This window comes from Larus michahellis, chromosome 1, assembly GCF_964199755.1.
Source record: "Larus michahellis chromosome 1, bLarMic1.1, whole genome shotgun sequence".
NCBI lineage: Eukaryota > Metazoa > Chordata > Aves > Charadriiformes > Laridae > Larus > Larus michahellis.
Genome location: NC_133896.1, coordinates 8298587 through 8320447, shown reverse-complemented (window position 1 = coordinate 8320447; position 21861 = coordinate 8298587). Strand labels below are relative to the sequence as shown.

At 45.3% G+C, this 21861-nt stretch overlaps 1 protein-coding gene across 3 annotated transcripts in view; it reads left to right on the top strand.

Annotated features, from left to right (window-relative positions):
* Positions 1-21861, top strand: part of FRMD4A (FERM domain containing 4A) — a 391047-nt gene that overhangs the window by 119100 nt on the left and 250086 nt on the right. The gene's annotated exons all lie outside the window — the stretch shown is intronic.

Genomic DNA, 21861 nt, shown 5'->3' with positions numbered 1-21861 from the left:
GACCAGGCTCCTCTACAGCTAACGGAGAGACACAGCCCATTGCTCTGTTTCTGTCCTTCTGTGGCTACAGCCATCCCCTGGGGCAGGGAGGGTGGGGTAAAATTTTGTGCTCAGCACATGAAGAGCATCAGAAAGCTGTATTCTGGATTGATCACAGCTGTTACTATCTGAAATACCTAACTGAGAAGTGTGGTCTGCCCTAGGCTCCTCATATATTGTGTGGAGAGTGACAGGCACGCCAAGGAGGCGAGCAGGAGTTAAGTTGAATGTCAGAAGTGCTTCATTTTTCAATATATTTCTGCTCAAGTTGAGAGTGAGATCTGGTGTGAAACTCTGATGTAGGTCCTTGGCATCTTTCAAACCTACAACGCTATCACTACTTATCAACCACGAGTACCTTGAGCGTCAGACCTTAACACACCACCCAACGAGGACGGCTTTTATTCTAGGAATGACAACAATGTTGAGGCAATAATAAAAGGAAGATTTGTGAGAATGCACTACCCCAGCAAACAGAGAAAATGTCTTTCATAGGTTAGCATGTTGCCCCTAAATAGATCTGACAGCTTAATTTTCTAACATGGTACATAGGAAACTTGAAATGAGCTTTTCAGTTCAGTGCAGGACGCAGACTGTGTCTCCACAGTGTGTTTAATGAAGGCTTTCAGCCATATCTCTAGTCTCACTGCTCTTCAGCTTCCTTATTCTGTCTCTTTCTTTCCATGAGATGCATTTCCAGATATAACTGCCAAAGAGAGTGTTTCTGTCTGTGTCTATTCGCTTGACAATGGCATAGTGTGGGCAGAGAATTCCTTAGATGCTTCTTTTACAACAAAAACCTTCAGGACCTGAATTCTGGGGTTTGGTGTTGCACTTATGACTGTTTCTAGCTGGGAGAAATGATGCAAAAATGCTTCAGCATGCATGCAAATAAGACCCTACAGTGGAGTTATCTTAGCATTAAAAAACCCAGATAATTTTCATATCCAGGATGTACAAGACTAGTCAGCATTGACATCCTTGTTCCTGTAAGGAATAAATGGGACACCTCTTCTTGGCCCTGGGAGACAGAGAGGTCTGAGGATCACATCATCTAGCATAGGGCACGTATGGTTCAAGGCACGAGGTAGACACCCAACTGCTGTACATTGTCTCAGGACAGCAAAGTCTTGCATAGTTCCTAGAGGAGCAAAACCCAGAGACCTGGACATGTTTAACAAAGTACTTAACTTACACTGATTTACAGCAGTTCACATTGGAGAAATAAAATTTTAACCACTACAATAATGACATGAATCCCAACTGGAGATCCCAGTGAGTAAGCTGTGTCAGCAGATAGTGTTGCAGAAAAATGTAGCTGCTCTGATCCAGGGCATTCAAAAGGGGGAAAAAAAAAAGGAAATCCAAGCATAAGCATCCAGATTCAGCAGACCATGGTCAGGCATTGGCACAAAGGTTTTCCAAAGTGCTTGAGAGATGTTAAAGAACGTCTTTTGCATAAGCCAATTGCTCAGAAACTAATTCTGAAAGTGGGTGTCATTTTTTTCCAGCTAAACCATGTGTGTGCAAACATTTGCCAGTCAAATGGCTGCTGATGCATTTAAATTTCAAGCCTAAGGCACCCACGGGCTGCAAGTATGGATTTTATTTTCTATGGGGGGGTGTCTGCAGCAAAGCAAAAAAGACTACAGCTCGCTCCCTTCTTTCTTTGACATGACTTTGGTGACCCGCATGTGATAATGCCCAGGACACCATGCCTGAGTGCCACTGCTGCATGTGAAGCCACATGAAGCTGCCGCAGGTATGATAGCAGATGTTTCATCCAGCCGTTCCCTTTGCCCCTGTCTTTCCCACCATGGAGGCACAGATTTTAAGGCTGAAAGGTCCGTTTTGAAAATCAAGCTGAGTGGCCCCTTGGTTTGCCGGCAGCAGGCAGCAGGCATTGCTGTGCCCTGGGTTAATGGAGAAAGAGAAGAATCTCTTTCCCCAGTGTGTTACTTGCTGACTAAGATCATATTCAGGCCAGTGAAGACTTCGATCTGAGTCCTTGCATAGCTGAGGAACAAGCATCTCCATCCTGAGATCATGCTCCTTTCTCTAGGAGAAGCTGTGGTGATATCTGCTAAAAAAAAAAAAAAAAAAAAAAGATTAAGCTTCAAGTGCTGGCAAAGCCGTGATATGACTGTGGGGGATCCATTTCCACAGCCAGCATCCCTCCCAGTCAGAAATGAGAGCCACGTTCTCAGCCCGATGCTGTCTGCCTGCTGTACCCAGCCGTGGGTCTTCTCTCAGCCCTCTCCTACCCTGGACATTTCCTCCCCGCAGACAGTGGTGGGTCATGGTGGTGCTGGCTCCTGACACAGACACTGTGTTCCTCAGTACCTGCTGCGTAGCTTAGAAAGTTGCCACTGCGAAGTGCTACGGGAGCAAAAAAGTGTTATCGCTTTGTATTGGAGGCCTGAGAAAATTATAGCTGAGTTTCTGGGGTTTTTAAAGCTGGTCGCTCTACTTCACTGCCCAGAGTAATTTAACTTTGCAAACTATGAAGGGAGAATGCTAAAGTGGTTTTGACTGGGAGTTAATCCAGTAATTCCTCCAAAGTACCCAAATGTGTCAATCGTTGCCTGCAGCTTTCAGCTTCTAATAAATTGTCCAGGGACCCAATTTGGGTGTTACTTCAAATGTGAGATGACAAGATGAGGAAAACAACTAAATAGCTTATTGCAGAAAATACAGGTTTTAATCCTCATTATCAGCTTCCCCATCTGCAGATTTTGGGGTGCACCCAGCAGCTGATCAGGAAGGGAGCCAGTCTGGGGAAGGCTGACCTCTGCTTTCCCAGCCTTGGTGACCAGTGCAGGTAAGCTTTGCAGCATGCAGAGCAAAGCCAACCTTCCCAGTGAACAACAGAGCTGGAAATCTTAATTCTCATTTGCCCGAACTTCTCGTTACCTCAATGACTTTATCAGTCAGTGCCGGAGTAGCCAGAAAACAAAGCCACTTCAAACAGCTCTGTGTTAAGGTCCTCTTTAGAAGGAAGGAGAAACTCTCCAGGGACGTCTTCGTTGGCTCTGACAAAAAAGTGCTCAGGGCTTAAAGGACACTGAAATTTAGCGGAAAAAAAGGGGGAAGGGATAGAGCAGAAACTACTGAGAGCAGCCCTGAGGAGAAGGACTTGAGGGTGTTGGTTGATGAGAAGATCAACATGAGCCAGCAATGGCCCAGAAAGCCAACCGTGTCCTGGGATGCATCAAAAGAAGCGTGGCCAGCAGGGCAAGGGAGGTGATTCTGCCCCTCTGCTCTCTCTGGTGAGACCCCACCTGGAGTACTGCATACAACTTTAGAGTCCTCAGCACAAGAAGGACGTGGACCTGTTGGAGAGGGTCCAGAGGAGGGCCACGAAGATCACCAGAGGGCTGGAGCACCTCTCCTATGAGGACAGGCTGAGAGAGTTGGGGTTGTTCAGCCTGGAGAAAAGAAGGCTCCAGGGAGACCTTATTGTGGCATTCTGGTAGCTAAAAGGGGCCTACAGGAAAGATGGGGAGGGACTCTTTTATCAGGGAGTGGAGTGATAGGATGAGGGGTAACGGTTATAAACTGAAAGAGGGGAGATTTAGATGAGATATTAGGAAGAAATTCTTTACTGTGAGGGTGGTGAGACACTGGCCCAGGTTGCCCAGAGAAGCTGTGGCTGCCCCATCCCTGGAGGTGTTCAAGGCCAGGCTGGATGGGGCTTTGAGCAGCCTGGTCTGGTGGGAGGTGTCCCTGCCCATGGCAGGGGGGTGGAACGAGATGAGCTTTAAGGTCGCTTCCAACCCAAACCATTCTGTGATTCTATGATCGAGTAGACTTCAAATGCTATGACAGGAGTCTCAGACAATTTGCTCAGATGCTCAGACGTACACTGTGGATGTGTAATCTTAGGTGACATAGATCCTACCATTCTATGATTCTATGGATCTATGAATTGAGACAGTGGCCTGTCCCCACTAGTCTGCATTTTTGTTGCTCTCATCCCCTCCAGGATCATGGCTTGCAGACCAGTGTGTAACACTGGAAGTACTTAGAAACATCTTTGCATGGAAAAGAATGAAGCAAGAACCAGAGCTTAATTTTGTATATCAAGTCATCCAAGTGAGCTCTCTGGTTTTATTTCTCAAGGGTTTTGACCCCTCTAGTCCAAGAGGTACTGAGATGAAGCTGGGCTGGGATGGCCTTGTGTGTAAATTACAGTTTCAGGTACAGGATGGCTCTCGTATACGTGGGAGAAATGGTCATAATGCAGCATGTGTGGAGGCGCATGTGTGTTTATAGCTGATAATTGTTGCTTTTTTGACAGATGCCTGTTGCTCTTTAAGCAGACTGTGATTCCAAACGTCATCATGGCTTTCACGTAGCATAAGTGCTGCAAAGTTAAGAACGTTGTTCTTGCAGATGCAATGATTAGCATAAAAATGAATTGTACAGCTAAAGAAAAAGCTAATCTTTGCTCACACAAACGTGCTGTGCATGTGAACCATTGGTGTTTAGTTGGAATTACATTACACAGATATTACTTAAAACAACGTCTTTTGCCCACAGCAGCATGAAGATGTAAAGCTTTTGATTTTTCTTGCTGATATCTATCCCAAGGGGATGCCATTTCTTACAGAAATCCTTCCCAGTAGAGTTTAGCTCCTGCAAACATGTGTCTCACCTTTACATTAGAGTGACAGTAAGCATTGTAGTTCTCTTTTGTGCTGTTACCGCTGCTTCAGAGTCCAATCCTGCCAACTGCTGAGCACCTTTGCCTTCCACGAACATCAGGGCACATTAAGAGGCATGGTGGGAACTCAGTACCAAGTAGGATCAGACTGTGATGCATCAGTATTAAGGTCAGACTTACAATGCATTAATATCGCTCAACAGAAATATTAGCTGTCAAGAAGCTTAGAATTGTTCTTTTTATGGCTTAGGGAACAGTATTATAGCAAGAATGACGGCAATATAAATTCAGAGGGTGTTTACAAGGTGGGAAAACAAGAGTCAACATAAACGGGCTATTATCTGTATTCGGTATTGCCTGATTCTCAGTGAAATGAACGCGGAGAATTTGTGCTGAGTAGGCTTTTTCAAGGTTAGCGGAGACAAGGAGTTGTTCCCAGGGGAGGATGAAGAGCAGACGGTGATGGAGATGAGCCACAATACGAGATGTCAGGTTTTGCACCCCACAGCAGTGTTTACAAAAGCAAATGACGGAAGAAGACTACGGCACTGATGAAGCTGTTTGCCTCATCATGATCCGTGAAATAGTGTCTTTCTCCCCTACCACAAGCCCCCAGCAGATCTGCAGGGGTTAGTGGGGTCAGCTCCTTCTGTCAAAAATGCTGTGGCTTGCCAAAAAGAGGTTGACACAATACAGAGAGTAAAAATGAAACTTCTTCAGACTATTTTAAAAAAAAAAAAAAGATTCTTCCAGAATAGCTCCAAATAATATAAATACCGTAAATTCATTATGGATGTTGCTTTTAGAGCTGTAACACCAGGACAAAAGTACCTGTCCAGAAATCCAGAGGTGAAACTGCAAGGGGCAAAGATGCAACAACAGCTACTATTTCTTAATAAATGTATTAATGAAAAAATATTTTGCTTTTAGGCACTGTTAAGGCCAAGGATGACATCAACCCTTAAAGTATGTCACATACCGGGCTGGCCTTAAAAGGGAATCTTTGGGCAGATTGGAAAATATAATGGCCTCAATTTAAATAAAGATGGTGATTCCAAATATTATAATATCTTTCATGTGATGGAACACCATGAAGTTATTAAGGTACCTATTTGGCAGAGGCAGCAGTGAGTTGAAAAAATAAATATTGTGTATAAAGAAAACATGAAGTAATATTTGGCTTCAAGGGCCGTGTCAGGCATGCATACAGGTTGTGTTAACTGCAGCCAGGTATCCGCTTCTAGTTCAAAAATGGTTCATTTTATTTGAAACATTTTCCAATTATTCACCACAATCCAAAATGAAATGGCAAAACATTTTAACATATTTACCATTTTTTCTCCTTTTTTTGAGATAACTTAGTCAAGTCTATCCAAATTTGCAAATAGTTTTGGTTATTTTTCAGAGATGCTTAATCAATACGTGTTTTTATCTTACTTCCAGGATAGGGTTTTATGAAAAGGTCATAAGTTGAGTCCTTCTGGAATATAAAATGTGTTGGAAATCTTCTAGAAAATATTTCCTACAGAAGACTTCAAAACGATTCTGTAGGAATAGGAAAATCTTGTTATCTGTGGTTCTGCCACTGAATTAATGTAAAAATGGAAATAGTCTTTGAAAGCAAGAATGATGAGGCAAAATTCTATGACCCCGTGTGTACAGGTCGGACTAAATAATGAAAATTGTCAAATAGTAGCCTTAATAATCTATGAAAAATATCCTTAAGGTATCCCAGGAATGCAGCCATTCTTCCTCTCTCAAAAGCAATCTTACCATGTTGGGCTTTTTTCCCCTCTCTTCCTCGTGATGAAATACTCCACGTTCCCAATACATCATGATATTGCTATTGTCTCCAATTTAATCCACTGGTAATCGTATTATCCTTCCCCTCTATATTGATCTGGATGAAGCACTGGCTCCAGCAGCTCCCTTTGGTGCTTTTAGGCCTCACCGAAGGGCAATATCTTCAGCCACTGGAATAAAGTCTGGTGTAATTAAGGACCTGATGTACGAGTCAGCATGCTGGAGACTGCATTACGTGTACTTAATTGGGTAGCGCGCTCGGTATGCACCCACGTCGAATGGTTAGTCCCTATACAGAATGGGTCTGTAAATGTTTGGGTTGCTACTGAAACACAGCGCTGCGACTAAAGAATTAATTTGCTTTTCCCAGGCTCTCTGGTTGTGCCTAGCAGTAAATGCTCGATCCTGAACGATTCTGCAACATGCAAAGTACCCCCCAGTGAGAGCAAACTGTAACAGGATTGAGTTATGGGGCTTGGACTTATACGCATTTGGCTACGACCAGACCTTGTGTACATGTAAATGTAGATTAAGCTTGCAAAACCCTTCCATCACCTGATAATGGCCCAGATAGGTGCTAGATTTAGAAAAATATTATATTTCCTGCCTCATAGAAAATCAACGTTGAAAGTACTGGTTTGTTGCACACTGATCACATTTATCTATGTATTCATCTACTATGAGAGCCCATTTATGAGCATCTTTGACTTTGCCTAAAGTAAGAGAACAAAGCCAAATCGGCAACAAAAACTTGAGAGACCTTTAGCCTAACATGCCCTAATCGGCAGGACATTCACAGCGCATCTTCCAACCCCTCCACCTCAACGGTCACCCCTCCTTTTGACTTTGTCTGGCTTCAAAGATGAAGTTTGGCCCCCAAACCTTCAATACCAAGACCTCCAGACTTGCGTATTTCTTCTAAGCTGAGAACCACATCCCCTGATCCCTCCTGTGCAGCTCTTATGAGACTCCTGACTAGGTATAGCACAATCTAGCCATGTGAATGAACATCTCCTGGAAGGTCCTTGGTACTGTCAACTCTCTTTTGAGTTTTTGAGACTACGTTGTTCCTGTCTGGCTTTTTGATCTACCTGAAGTTCATCTGACCCACTGCTTTCGGATAATATGTCACGTAACTGCTGCAGTCGGGACAGTTGCACAACACACAGGACATGAACCTGATCAATATTTGTGGAATAGCGTTACTGGCTGTACAGTTTTCAAGTAAATGATCCCCTAGTGGTTTCCTTGCTTGGAAACAGGATGGGATCTGAGGTGCCCCTCATGGTGCTCTTCATGGAGTATACAGGGACGTTTGCACATTTGCAGCTTGAATTTTAGGATGCGTTACATTCAGCACAAGTGCTGGTTAGAAATGCTGGGTTTCTTTAACAATTAGCAACTTCTAATTTGAGTGTGGTAAATATATTTTTATATATCAGGAAAAAAAAAAAACATGTTGGCTATGATTTAATGTAGCGTACCAAGCTCTCTATTTATAATATAAGCTTTCTGATTAGGAGCTCAGCATAGCAAACATCTCTTTCTGTGCTCAAGGAGCTGAGGTTCTGGGTATCTTCTAGCCTTCAGCAGGGTGGCATCCCTGCTCCCTTCAGACTGGACTCTTGTCTCCAGCCTGCCATTCCCTGGTTCGGGTCTGGCTGTTGCAGACCCTACTTCAGCACACAACTGCTCACACTTCTAGCTGCCCACAGCCCTCACCCAGATCACCATCTTTTGACCACTCTGATGTCCATAATTGTATTCTGGAGATTAAAAACAGAGGAAAAGAGAGTCCACCTCCATCTTCCTAACCTGTTTTAAGGAAACAAACTACTTTGGCAGCTCCCCTTCACCATCACAGCCTCACGTCAGGCTCTCTGCTCGGCTAAGTTAAATGATCCATAGCTTCACCTATGCCAGGGATGATCACGTGAGCAAAAGACGTGCAGGGCAGCTGGTTAAACCAGTCTTTGATCTAAAATCTTCTCTGTGAAGCCAGTAAACCTATCAGAAATGGGATCATCAAGTACAAAGCATCTTCTTATCTCTGCCTCTCTCATCTGCTGCACACTAACTTGTCTGGAACAACTGTTGCCTAAAAGGAAATCCTCCTCCTCCTAATGTGTTTTCGGGGGCAAGGGAAAGGAGGGTGGGTTTAATCGTCTTCCCAGCAAGCTTCACTAGATGGCAGTAAGCAGAGGCAAATGAGTCAGAAGCCCCATTTTAGGACTCGGTAAACCTCAGCAACTTACTGTAATGCTTACTCCAGCATTACACCCCAAAACAAGAGGCTGTTCCTGTGAAGCAGCATCTCCCTAAAAGACATCAGGATTTATTTGAAGTTAATGTCTCTGTGAAGGCTGCAATTGTCAGGAGACTAAGTCCAAGCTGGAAAACTCCTGCCTTCACCAGCCCTTCTGCAGGGATACAGAAGCTTGCCTCCCAGCTTCTCCCTCTGCACAGTCTGTTTGTCACATAATTGCTCCACTGCTTTTTTCTTTGGGGGTCCAGTTTTGCTGTAACCCCGAAACAACCTCAAAGGGTCTCCAAAGTGCAGGGACGTTTCATGCCCGGTACCTTGGCAGACACCCCCCCAGGACATGACCCCCGTAGCAGCTTTTTCAGTGCCAGCAGAGTAGTCTGGCTTTCCTGCTGCACATCAGACGCTCAGCGTCTGCCGTTTGGTTCGGGTGGGAAGCCTCCAGCTCGGTAGTGGCTGTAACCCTTTGATTTGAAGATGGGCACCTGGCTTGCCCCTCTCCTCTCCTTCCTTGGTGGCAGGATGGCTGGTGGCAATGCCCCACTTTGCATGATGTGTGTCATTTGGGGGCTGCAGTACTGGGTCAGACAGCATGCAGGGATGTCTGAGATTAACCCAACCGCTCGCTGCGCTGGACTAGAAGGTGGTAATTGCTGCCAGGAGACTTTTCCCTACAGGTTCCGCGTGGACATCCTCAAAGCAGGCTGAGGAGAGCCGGGCAGGGGTCATTGTGGGATGTGCTGTCAGAAATGACAGATTGTCAGAAACAGAACTTATCAAAATAGGTTTGTTTTAACAAAACTCTCCACAGGAGACTTCCCAGGCCAGCACTGGGAAGGAGTGTGGCAGGGTGACCGGTTCCTGAGTAAGACACCATCCTCAAGCCCCTATCCCAGGCAGGACTTGTCAGCGCTGGCCCAGGGACACCTCCTCTTTAGGCCCCTGTGGGAAGGGCCAGAGGTCTCTCAAGATTAGTTTCCTGAAAAAGCGCAACAAACCTCAAATTCAAAATCTCATCTTTCTACTCAGAAGGGAATTTTTTTGTGAGGTTTTTTTTTGGTTTTCTTTTTCTGGCCAGCTCTCATATCAGGCTTCACAAAGGAGCAAACCAGCCAATCCCGCTGTGCCACGGAGACAGAAAGCACTCAGCTCCATGGCAGACCCAGGGAACACAGCAAGGTGTCCCTGGTGCAAACACAAAGCTTGAACATCATTTCAAATTTTAGCATTGAGATGAAAAATCCAGAGAAAAGTTTGCAATGAGCTAAGACTATGTCAACACAGAGCTCACTGGAGCACTGGACAAGGAGAACTTTGGAGCTACAGAGAACCATCTGCTGTCATTTATAGCTAATTTAAATATGACTTAACAGAGAGCCAAAGGACCGAGGTCTGGAATACAACACTGGTCTGGTTGTCCCCAACATTTCCAAATTAAAGGCAAACTAAATAAAGAGTTCCTCTTACTGTCTCTCTTGCTGGATCTGTGATTCTTTCTTCATGGCCAAGTGAAGATGCATCTTCCATAGGACTGGAGAGCATGTCTGCACCCAGAAAGCCTGGGAGCCTGGTAGTGAGAACATTCCTCACGGGCACCAGCTGCAGCATCCCCTGGAGAACCCCTGGAAACCCAATCTCCCAACCTCACAGCCTGTGTCTTTAATAGATGGCAGGTGGTTAAATTCAGGAGGTGGCTAGTTTAGATGGAAAGTGTTACCTGTGAAGGTCTCTGGAGGGGCCTCCCTCTCTCTGTTGGCTTTTGGGGGAACTTAGACTCTTAGTTTAGGATGTCTGGATGGCCTGCTTAGGGCTAATCGTTTCACATTTTAAGTGATATAATGCCTGAGTGAGACAGAATGGACTCAAAGCCCAAGGCTGTATGTATCATATCAATCTCTCTTGCAAACAGAAATAGCCTTGCAAGGCCCAGTTCTCCCTGGTTTCATTATAGCCCTCAGAAGTTATTTTGAATTGAAAGTCCTTTCTAAAGTGTGGTTTCAAATGAAATATTTGCTACTTGGATAGATTTATAAGTTAGGTAATGCTATGCAGAGATTTTCTCACCTTTCAATATCCTTCGTTTCCTGTGAGACATTGAAGTGTCATACATACGAACAACACAAAGCCATTTTCAGTCACATAATATCAGACTTAGTTTAATGGGTGGTAACAGCCCCCTAATGCATCTTGGCTGTCCCTGGGGGTTGGCTGTGAAAGATACACACAGCCTCGCTGACATCAAGGATGACACTCCCATGACTTTCCAAGGCAAGTACTGGGAATGGGAAATTACTCTCTTTTGTTCCTTATGCCCACTTAGAATGAAGTTGCTATAATGACATAAATACATAAATAAAATACATTAAACCCATGTATAAACCCGTATAAAATATATAAGCTATTCCTTATACATACTTGCTGTGAAACCATGAGATGTTCTCCCAGGAAGCCTCAGCAATCTTTCAATCTCATTGCTATGAAGACTCTTAAAATTACTACAACCAAGCAATACCAGCGCTTGGATTTCTTTAAAGTAAGAGATAAAAATGAACTTTCAGCAATAACTCTGAGGTTGATCATATCAGACTCTCCAGTCCCGGGCACGAACAGCCATCTTCTGCTCATACCCCAGCAGGGACTCCAAATCTGTATCAGTTACTTTGAACGCAAAGCTTTTGAAAGCACCAGCTGTGCCCTGTTAATTTGCTCCTATGGAGCTTAGCAAGACCAGAGCACTGAGTCGCCTACAACGCTCATGTTATTGATGTGGCTGATCAGGAGCTTTCAAGGTTGGTTTGAGGTGATGCAACGTACACTAAGATTAAATATGTTAAAGTGAGGTGAACTGTTGCATCTTCTGCAAGATTCTGCTGCTAATTACGGCAGAGCCGCTGGTCTCTGTGGCAAGGATTGTTCCAGCCTTTGGTTGCACTGGTTTAGGAAGCAGAGACATATGGTACATTTTAATATCCCAGTTAAAAAGGAGTCCGTGAAAAACTAGCAGAGAACTGAGAATATCACCCAGGAAAGGACAACATCAACATATTTCTTCCACTCATAGGTGCCATCCTTACAAACAGCTGTTTTCTAAAAGCTTTTAGGTTGACACATAGGAAGATGGAAACACAGCCTGGTACTTGCTAATAAGATTACAGACTCTAATGCCCTCCAGAGAGACCCCAAATCCCCGCTCAGTAGAGGACTTAGAAAACAGAGGGAGGATGATTAAAGGTGAGCTCTTACACAGCACCATCACGGCAGAGCCTATCCCCCAGCAGGGACAATTTACTGCACACACCGAGGGACACCTACAAACTCCCCCATCCCACTCTGGTCAGTCACTAAATTCCTGATAAATGCTCTCGAGAATATGTTAATTGCCACTGGTTTCGTGGGATGACATCATTCAGCAGAGGAGAGGAGCATATGGCCCATGGCACTAAGCTGGATTTTAGGTAGAGCGAGCCTAGATTCTGAGTAAATCAAAACCAGAAGTCCCTGCTCTCAGATCCCTCTCAAAAAACTCAAGAAAATCTCTCTTAAAAACTCTTTAAAGAATCAAGTTTATGACAAAACTACCAGAGTCTCCCCAGAGTCCTCTGGATTCCCTTCTGTTTCCCACGTGCCACGTGCTTTAGTCGATAGCTGCTTTAGGGCAGCATGTTCCTATGTGTTTGGCAGCCCAGATCCGAGCCTTTCGATGACACAGAACAAATAATGATAGATTTCCCATGCAATTAATGCCAGTAATGGCACTGTTCAGTGAGAGAAGGATGTCAACCTTGATTTGGCAGTGGGATTCACTGCAACGTGGTGGTTGAGGCTCTTATTTATCCCTGCTGTGATACTACAGGAACGTGTTGGAGCATCTCTCTAGCCCTCAGCAACTGGCACTGGAAAGCTACTTCTCCTGTGCCTGATTTGCAGATCAGTCCAATCTGTTTCAACACACACCTCCCCTGAGCATCACTGAAGACAGATCTATTTGTGCTGGTTGCTGGAGCTTCCAGTGTTTGCAAAGGGAGCATCTTCAGGGTCCGTGTTGGTTTAGCTGTATTTATTTCACACATATAGGTGTTCAAACCAGATGTGGTTCAATGTAAAATCATGATTTCTACAATACTATGAACCCAAGGAGTTTTAGCAGTTTGCTTAAAGTACTGTGACATCTGCACATTTCTATATGTGGGAGGAGGAAGATACCATTGGTGTATTTTATACTGCAGTCTCTGATAGCATAAGCAAAAAGATAGGACACGGTTTTGTTAAAAGAACAGCCTATGGTGAATTGAATGGCTTATGGCAGCTACAATGATGGGAAATTGAAGGAGGGGTTCATCTCTCAGGTCAGACTTCCTGAGATGAGACCTGAAGACTCAATCCTTCCAGTTTTAAAGGGTGGGCAGCTGCAAATATAGAGCTGGGTCTCCACCTGGATTGGACCTAAAAAAGTGTAAGTCAGTGGTCCTGCTTTTTACTGCTGTAAATGAAAGATCAAACAGGTGTTTTGTATCCGTAGTGGGTACGCTGGTCTAAATTCATCATTGTTTGGATTCAGAGGGGCAGGCGACTGTCCCATGGAGAAAGAAGAGCTAGGATTTCACAGATCCAATTCCTGTTAGTGTCTCTGACCTCCTCAGTTACCCTGGGCAAAGCTCTCCTCATCTCTTAGGTTCAGTTACCCAAAAATAAAATGGAAGGGACCATCCTGCTCCTCCAAAGGAGAATGATTGTGTTACTTGGACTGTACATCCCCAGCCTCTCGGATCCATTGACAACACAACATGGAAAAACTTCACATGAGGAACAGCAGATGGATTAGTGATATTTAATATTCCAGTAGCATCAGAAGAGAGGGTACTTCCAGCACTGAAGCCCTGGGGTCTTGCTCTAGGGATCACTTCTTTTCCAGTTCCCGTACCACCGTCAGGAGAGGACATTTGCAGCTGAACTAATGCAGACTAGAACTCGGCTGCAAATGGACAAGGCTGAGCTCTGTTTCTAAAGTGCTGGGTGAAACTTGCTCTGAGCATAATCATGCTTGATCGTCTCTCCATAACATTTTCCTCTTTCTCCCAGTATCACTTTATTTTGCCAAAGTCAATATTTCAGGTGTTGTTTGCTTTTAATTTGGCGTTTATTCCCAGTGTTCAGATTTTATTAATCCAACCTCTTTTTATTATTGTTTGTCAGTATTAATTCAGGAGTGTATATCATTTGTAGGTGGAGTAGCATGACTAGTAAAAGGCTCCCTGACATAATTTGCTGCCCTGTTAACAGTAGCAATAATTTGAGCAATTAGCGAGGCCTTGACATGGGCTTTAGCTTCTCTGTCACATAGGAATACCTCCGTGATGCAGCTGCCATGCTATTTATACTCCCCCGTCAAGTCCCAGACTGAAATAGTGCCCCAGGAGAGCAGCCTGTAATCAGTCCCTTTGCAATGACTGGATGAGCACTAAAGTGCTTGGCCTTGATTATATTAACGAAGCTGCGTGGGGAATGCCCATCCGGAAATCCCCAGGCACCGTGATGATTGAGCGGTCTGTGTGTGCACAGCATCTCTTCCCCCTTCCCCTGCCCCAAGGAAATCCCCGACAGACCCTTTGCCAGTGACCATGGTCTGATGACAGAAGGGTCACTGCAGTTCATGGGGACTGAACCTGCTGGGAGCCTTCAGCAGGAGATGCTGAAGCAATGTCTCAGCTGTTAACTTGGTCTTCTCTGGTGGGTCATGGCAGCAGTAGCTTTGTCCCTGAAGTTAAGCATACCACTATGGCCCCTTGTATGAAGTGCAGGGTGGTAACATTAATGGAGGACTCCTACACCAGTCCTATACTGGACAAGCTCCTGCAGACTGGCAGGGCATCACTGGTACAGCCAAGTGGCACATCTCTGTCTCAGAGGACATCCCTAAGGGACAGAGTCCTGTGTTTTACCATCTCATACTTTGGATGGGGAACTGAGGCAGGGATGTCTCACACACAGAAGAATTAAAACTCGTGATGGAGCTAGAATCGCCTCAGACCCTGAAGATACCTCTGCACCCTGAGACCATCCCTTTCCCTAGAAATGCAGGATTTGGGCCTGAATAAGGAGAGTCATGAAGAGCAATCCAAGTCCTTGACTGACTGGTCAGGCGAGATTCAGCCCACAGGTCCCTTTGGTGCACTGCGACGCAAAAAGAGATGCTTTATCTCTAGGACAGAAAAGCTTCATTAAACACCCTGGAAAATGTCACATGGAAAAAACCCCTGTGCAACGTCAGAGCTTAGAGCCACCACGCTAAAGCTCTAGTTTTGGATCTCATTAAAATAGATACAATCTGCGCATAAAATAAATTACTTGCCTTATAATTTTCAGTTCAGTTAGAGATTTACCAGTAAGAGCAGTAATTAACAAACTTGCTCTGGTTTTTATTATCAAGACCCTGATTTTGCACTGGGTTTTGATGAGGTTTCTGCTTGGCTGAGCTTCCTTCACAAGGCAGAGGGCAGGTCACAAGCATCTTCCTAATCCGGTGGGATGCTCCCCTCTCCCTCTGCTCTGCTGGCTTGGAGGGCTCCACACTAGGCAGCAGTCCACGAGCTCAATCACCCACACGTCAGCCTTTCCTCCACACATCAAGACCCACACAGGAGGGTGTGAAGCCACCTTCTTGTCTCAGCAGTGGCTAGGACACAGAGGACACGTGGTGGCAATATTTGCAGGTCATAGAATCATAGAATCATTTTGGTTGGAAGGGACCTTTACGATCATCAAGAACAAACCAAGTTACCACTAAACCATGTCCCTCAGCACCACATCTACAGGTCTTTTACATACCTCCAGGGATGTCAACTCAACCACTTCCCTGGGAAGACTGTGCCAATGCTTCACAACCCTTACAGTGAAGAAATTTTTCCTAATATCCAATCTAAACCTCCCCTAGTGCCATTTGAGGCAACTTGAGGACATTTCCTGTTCTCCTATTGCCTATTACTTGGGAGAAGAGACCGACCCCCACCTCACTACAACCTCCTTTAGGTAGTTGTAGAGAGCAATAAAGTCTCCCCTCAGCCTCCTTTTCTCTAGACTAAACAACCCCAGCTCCCTCGGCCGCTCCTCATAAGACTTGTTCTCAGGTAACCATCCCTGAAGGATGTGGTGGTATGGAAGATGGCTGAGATCCATGCTTGTTAGCCATTTGGGCCAGAGGCAGGTTTGAGCTGGCTTGTAGATATCTAATATACCATGTTGATTAACAATAGATCATGTGTTCAGGAGGGATCAGCTAATCTGCCCTGCAACACAGCACGGACCCGCGGTCTCGCTCCTGCATCACCCGCACAAGGAAAGATCCGCTCCTGCAAATCTCTCTGCAGGAGGGATGCTCAGAGACAGGCTCAAGTTCCCTCCCACACTTACCCTTTTCTTTCACTGAAGTTCATCAGCAAGATTTCGGTATGAACTTAAAGCTAAGCTGGGTCAGATCTGGTGAACCCACAGCTAAAATAGCTTAAGGTCTGTATTTCACAGAAATAGACCTCAAGACTGACAGGTTGAACGACCTCATAAAATAAGGACAGAGCAAACAAAAGGGTCCAGTCTGCGGTTGCTTTAGCGAGCAACTGGCATCTACAACTAGGAACAATTTCATTCTTTTCCTGTGAGTTACTGCATGATGTGATCAAACAAGAATAAGTATTCGAAATTAAAGGCTAAAAAAATAGTGTAATTGAATTGCTGATTTCTCTGTAAGTCTCCCTGAGATAAAAGAGTTGTCCCCAGGGAAAAGAGAGACTGGGTGAAAGCATGAAAGGCACGGTTGATGTCTTTTCTGCTTTGCATATAATCCCTTGAAAATTGGAATGTCCAAACGCTTGCGACGACACAAGCAGGACTAATACTCTGGGATCACATGAGCAATTATCTGATTCACAGGTGAAGATGGTAATAAAGTGGCTGAAAAGCCAACTGCCAGCGAGAGGGCAAGAAACAGCAGGCTCCCTTGGTTATGGGTCACGCCACAAACACCTCTTGAGATCAAGCAGTAAAAATAATTAGGGTTGGGAAGGCAAGGAGTGAGGTTCCCAGATGGTGTGGGTGATAGATAAGGAGTCATCCTTTTTATCTGCTGCCAGGCCATCCGCTCATCCAGTTTTGTGGCGGACTCAGATCTCTGTTGACACGCGGGGCTCTGCGCCGGTGGAGCTGTCAGGGCAGTGTGGCTGCCAGCCTGGATTAAAGGTTAGGCAAGCTGCGTCTTGCTTTGAGGTCTGGTTATTTGTTTTTGTATTTATACAACAGAGAAGAGAGAAACTCTTGCCAGGGTGAAGATGGGTTGACACCCCTTTCTAGAGGACGAGCAGCTGGGAGCTTGAGGGTGGATAGCTCGGCTGCATCGCATGACTCCCAAACCATGCTGTGTAACACCGGGTGCAGCAGGGATGACCTTCACAAAACCTGTGGCCCTGCAGAGGGCTTGTTGGAGCCCTGCCCAAAGAATAGGTCCATCCTTGTTTGCTCCTTTGTCAAATAAAGAACACATCAGTCATCCCACCGTCACCGTGAAGATCTGCAAACCAGTCTTCCCTTTCCTTTCTGGGTCTGCCGGTCCACACACTAGATGCAACTTGCCCACAAAGTCACAAATGTTTTTTAGAGCTCCCTATGTATCTGATTTTTGTGCAGGAGAGAGGTCTGGTTTTGGTCTAATGGAGCATCCAATCAAGATTTTTGCTAAAGAGCGTACGGAAGGAGCATCCTCTGTTGTAGCCGTTACCTGAATAGAAGTAACATTTGCAATTACACTGTCTGCAACAAAAATTTCTCGAACATCTTCAGCCTCCAGGTAATAAGGTGATCAACCCCCAGGTCAGGAAGAAACACTGTTCCTTAGGGCAGCATTGCACAGCTAAGGCTGCTTTGCAATTCCAGGGCAGCAGGTAGAGTAGTAGGCTTTTCTAGCACGGAGATGTGTCCTCAGAAGGAGGACAGAAGATCTTTGAGAGTGGATGAATAACAGGGCTGGACAAAAGTAGATACCTGTCATAAGGTCTGTCTGGAAAGCAGAAGTCAGCAGCTGCCCACTCAGCTGCCCAGACTTTTTCTGGCTATATTGGTGATGGGAAGCAGACTCAGACTGTCTTGCATGTTCTCATTAGGGTGCTGGTGGTGGAGCCTTTCTCTATGGGTCGTGCTGATAGCAGGGAAGTGTGTGGGCAACCCTGCCATTACAGACATGTATGACCGCACCAGCAGTGTAGAAGCTGTTGATGGGCTTTAGTTGAAAGGACACCAATGCCTTTCCAACCTTGAGAAGCCATTTTATGCATCTGTTTTATATGCCATGCAGTGACATGCCTGGTATGATGTTTCAGATCAGAACTGGTAATATCAAAATGCACAAATAAGGTGCAGAGAGGACGGGCAGCTCCAGCACCTTCCCCTTCCCTGCACCTCCTGCAGTCGGTGGTGTTCACAGACACCTCCTACAGACTGTTCCCAGAGGGGAAGGAAAATCTATCCAAATCCCTTGCAGTGTGATTGCAAAGCAGATTCCTTCACAAGGCCATGTGGCTTTTGAACCCATTCATGCTGTACAGGATTGTGTAAGATCCTCCTTCTTTGGACAAAGAGACAAGTTGTGACAAAGGCAAAGACATAAACCCCTTGAGGGAGATATTCAGTGGGGAGAAGAAAAGAAAATGGGTTTACAGAAAGAAATCTTGGTTTTGTGGGAGCTTGGTAGGGGTAGCGTTTGCAATGACGTGCCCATGAACCATCCATCCGCAAGTGGCGGTGAGAAGCAGAGGGAACACTAGGTCGTGCTGTTTCCCCAAATTCTTGCGCAGCAAGCAGCGCTGGGGCTGCATTGCACATTTCTCGCAGGGACTGAGGGTTTTTTTCTGCTGTGGGTTAGCAAAGAACTTTGATCACACTGTTTGGGTGTTCTTGCGAGGAAATTAATTGCATTTGCTGCGTGAGATGCTGTAAGCATGGAGGCAAAGGCACAGGGCAGGGTTTTATAGGGAACCAGAGCTCCTGTGCTCAAACGTGAGATAACGCTGCTTATATTATAGGGAAGGGGTGATGAATAACAGCAACAGTTCAGAGGGTTTAATTAACCTTCCTGCTATTCCCATCAAGAGGGAAAAAATAAAGTGGGAATTCTCTGAGGATACAACCTCAACTGTGCGCTGACGCGAGGCACAAATGAATGCCATCTGGGCACAGGAAGGAGATGGCTTTATCGGAGTCTGTTGTACTACTTCAAGTGTGTTGAACACTGGAATTCACTCTACCTTAAAGCTGAGCATTTAGCAAACCGCTGCAAAGTAATCCTGTGTCTCAGTAGGGAAAGAGCTCAAATGAGTGGTGTGTTGGCTTTGTTTCCCTCGCACCGTAAAGAAAACTCTCTGCTCCCCTTAAAGAAGAGTTTCTTTGTGTTCCCACTGTTAAACCGTGGCTTGTGCCCCCTAAGGCTTTTAAATGAATACATGAAATCAGTGTGGGGATTTTGAGCTCTGTAAAATTCATTGCTGCGTGCGCACTTCAGCAGCACACAGGAGCTTTAAGTATTTTCCTTTAATTTAGCAGGGAGCTGTTGCAGCTGCTGTGGCACTTCAAAGACCATTCTGTGTATTGCTCCTGCACCTGACGAACACAAGGCCATGGCATTGTTAAACTGCCAGTTTAGAGAGAAATGGCTTTGCAAGCAGCAGCCAGTGCCGCCTCATGCTCTTAAGCCTGGCTATAGCTGCACCAGGTCCGTGTGTGCTACCCAGTTACCCCAGTCTGGCCCAGTTAATCCAGCTTCATACCAGCTGGGACCATCCTGAGCCTCTTGTCCAGTCACTTGCCTAAACATAGATCACCTGAGCTGGTTTCTGTCTGCTTGTGGAGTCTCTGCAGTGCTTCAAGGAGGGTTTGGATATTTTGATATTTGGATATTTTCAGTGACAGTGGTTTTTTTCTTGCAAATCACATGCTGAGGACTCTTCAGTTACTAGCAAGCACGTTGCAGATGTTCTGGGACGTGGAACCATGTTCTCAGGCAGAACCAAACCACCAGCCTCCCTTAACCGCACGCTACAAACCTCACATGGCTTCAGAGCCACAGGATGTGTGTTGTGGATCTCACAGAGCTCTATAATGATGAGCTCTATAAAGATGAGCTCTATAGATAACATGCAGGCGAAAAACGGTGGTAGCTCCCCAAGACCCGGTGCAAGCAGAGCTGGGCCAGCTCACTTGCTGTGCCCGCAGCCGGGGAGTCAGGTTGACCAGCAGCTCTTTCCCCATCACAACTAACCAAATAATTTACATGCAAACGTGATATTTACAAATTTGTGCTCTTGCGCCTGCCTTTGTAACCCCATTCCTGAGTTGATGGCTGGAAAATAGCCATGAGGTGTAGCAGACTGGTAAGAAAATGACAGGTTTCTACTGTTTAGGTCACCAGGCTATGTCCTATCTGAGTCAGCAGCAACCAACAGATGCAGATGAGAAGGCCAGTTTTTTTCACCCAGGGGCACGAGGCAGCTGTGAACCTGGTCCATCTGCCTCGCTGGGCACAGCAAAAGCAGGCATTCTGGAAAACTGGCCAATGCATTTTTCTCTGCTCGGGGAAATAAGTATAAAATGAGTGGACGGATTCAGCCTGCTGCCTGTGAAATGAAAGCTGTCGACCCCGCAAGGGTAAGTGCAGGTCTATGAGCAGGCATGTGTTAAGGGACCTGCACACGCTGTCCTGGTGGTAGCATGGTCACAGAGCACGCTGCTGAAAGAACCATGCTCAGGACGTGTACTCGTATCATAAAATAACGGGAGGTTGGAAGAGACCTCTGGAGATCATCTCATCCAACCACCTGCTCAAAGCAGGCTCACCTACATACAGCCCGGGGCCATGTCCAGCTGGGATTTGAATATCTCCAAGGATGGAGACTCCACGTCCCTGGGCAACCCGTGCCAATGCTCAGTCACCGTCACAGTAAAAAGTGCATCTCTGGCCCTGCTTCCACCAGCCTCATCCCAAAGGGCACATTGTACAGATTTCTTGCCTCCCGTAACAGAAGGCTGAGACACCTTGGCAAGACAGGTGTGATTCAATTTATCTGTGCTGTACCTATTTCACAAAGAGAGAGAAAACTTCAAATGCCAAAGCAAGAAATCAGGCTTTTAGAAGATCCTCAAAATAATGAAAAGCATCACTGTTACAAGCAGAAGCTTTTAATGCTTTTTTCCTCCCTTCATGTCTCTTTTTTCTCTTTTTTTTTGGATGTATAGTGAAAAGTTTGAAAGGACATAGTTCCCCATGCTTCAACCCAGAAGCCATCTCTCACTAACAGGGGTTAGGAACGGTGCTTTTATTTTACTGCCTGGCAGGTTATTTTGGGAGGTTTTGGCACAGGGGGTTGACAGAGACCTGGATACAGGATGCTGCGTTGGTCTCGGCTGTTCCTGATTTCCTAAGCTGTGTTGTGACCATTTATAGCTCAAAGCTCCTGAAAATGTGGTATTTGCTTATAAGAAGTGCAGTCATATCTGTCAAAGACTATAAGACTGTAGTCCCTTATATGACATAATAACTGCACAAACAGGCACCGAGGCTCCAAAATAGCATAGCTTAATTGGTTTGCTTTCCCGAGGAGATACTGGGCCAGACAATGAAGTACAACAGCTTAAATCTATGCTTAACAATAGCTTTGTCTATAAATAGGATATTTTTAAGCAATGGGAAGAACATTTGGGGTAGAACTAGATAACATGTTTCAGATGAATAGTTTATTTGCTAATAAATGCAGTTTCAGGCTGACTGAAACCGTCCACAGACTCAGGATGAATTCAACTAATGTTTTCTGCTACAAAAAGGGGCACCCTTTTTTTCCTGTCAAACCAGAAAAGCTCCGTTATAACATTTCAATATGAAACATTTCAATCACCCACTTAAGAAAACTCTTCATCTTAGAGTTCATCTTCATTTTATTTCTTAATTTTGAGAAGCACACCCACAAATTAAATGAATTATTTTATTTTGGGTCCATCCCAGAAAAATTCTTTCAGCTTTACAGCAGGGAAAGCAAAAGCTTTAGAAGGGACTTTCTTA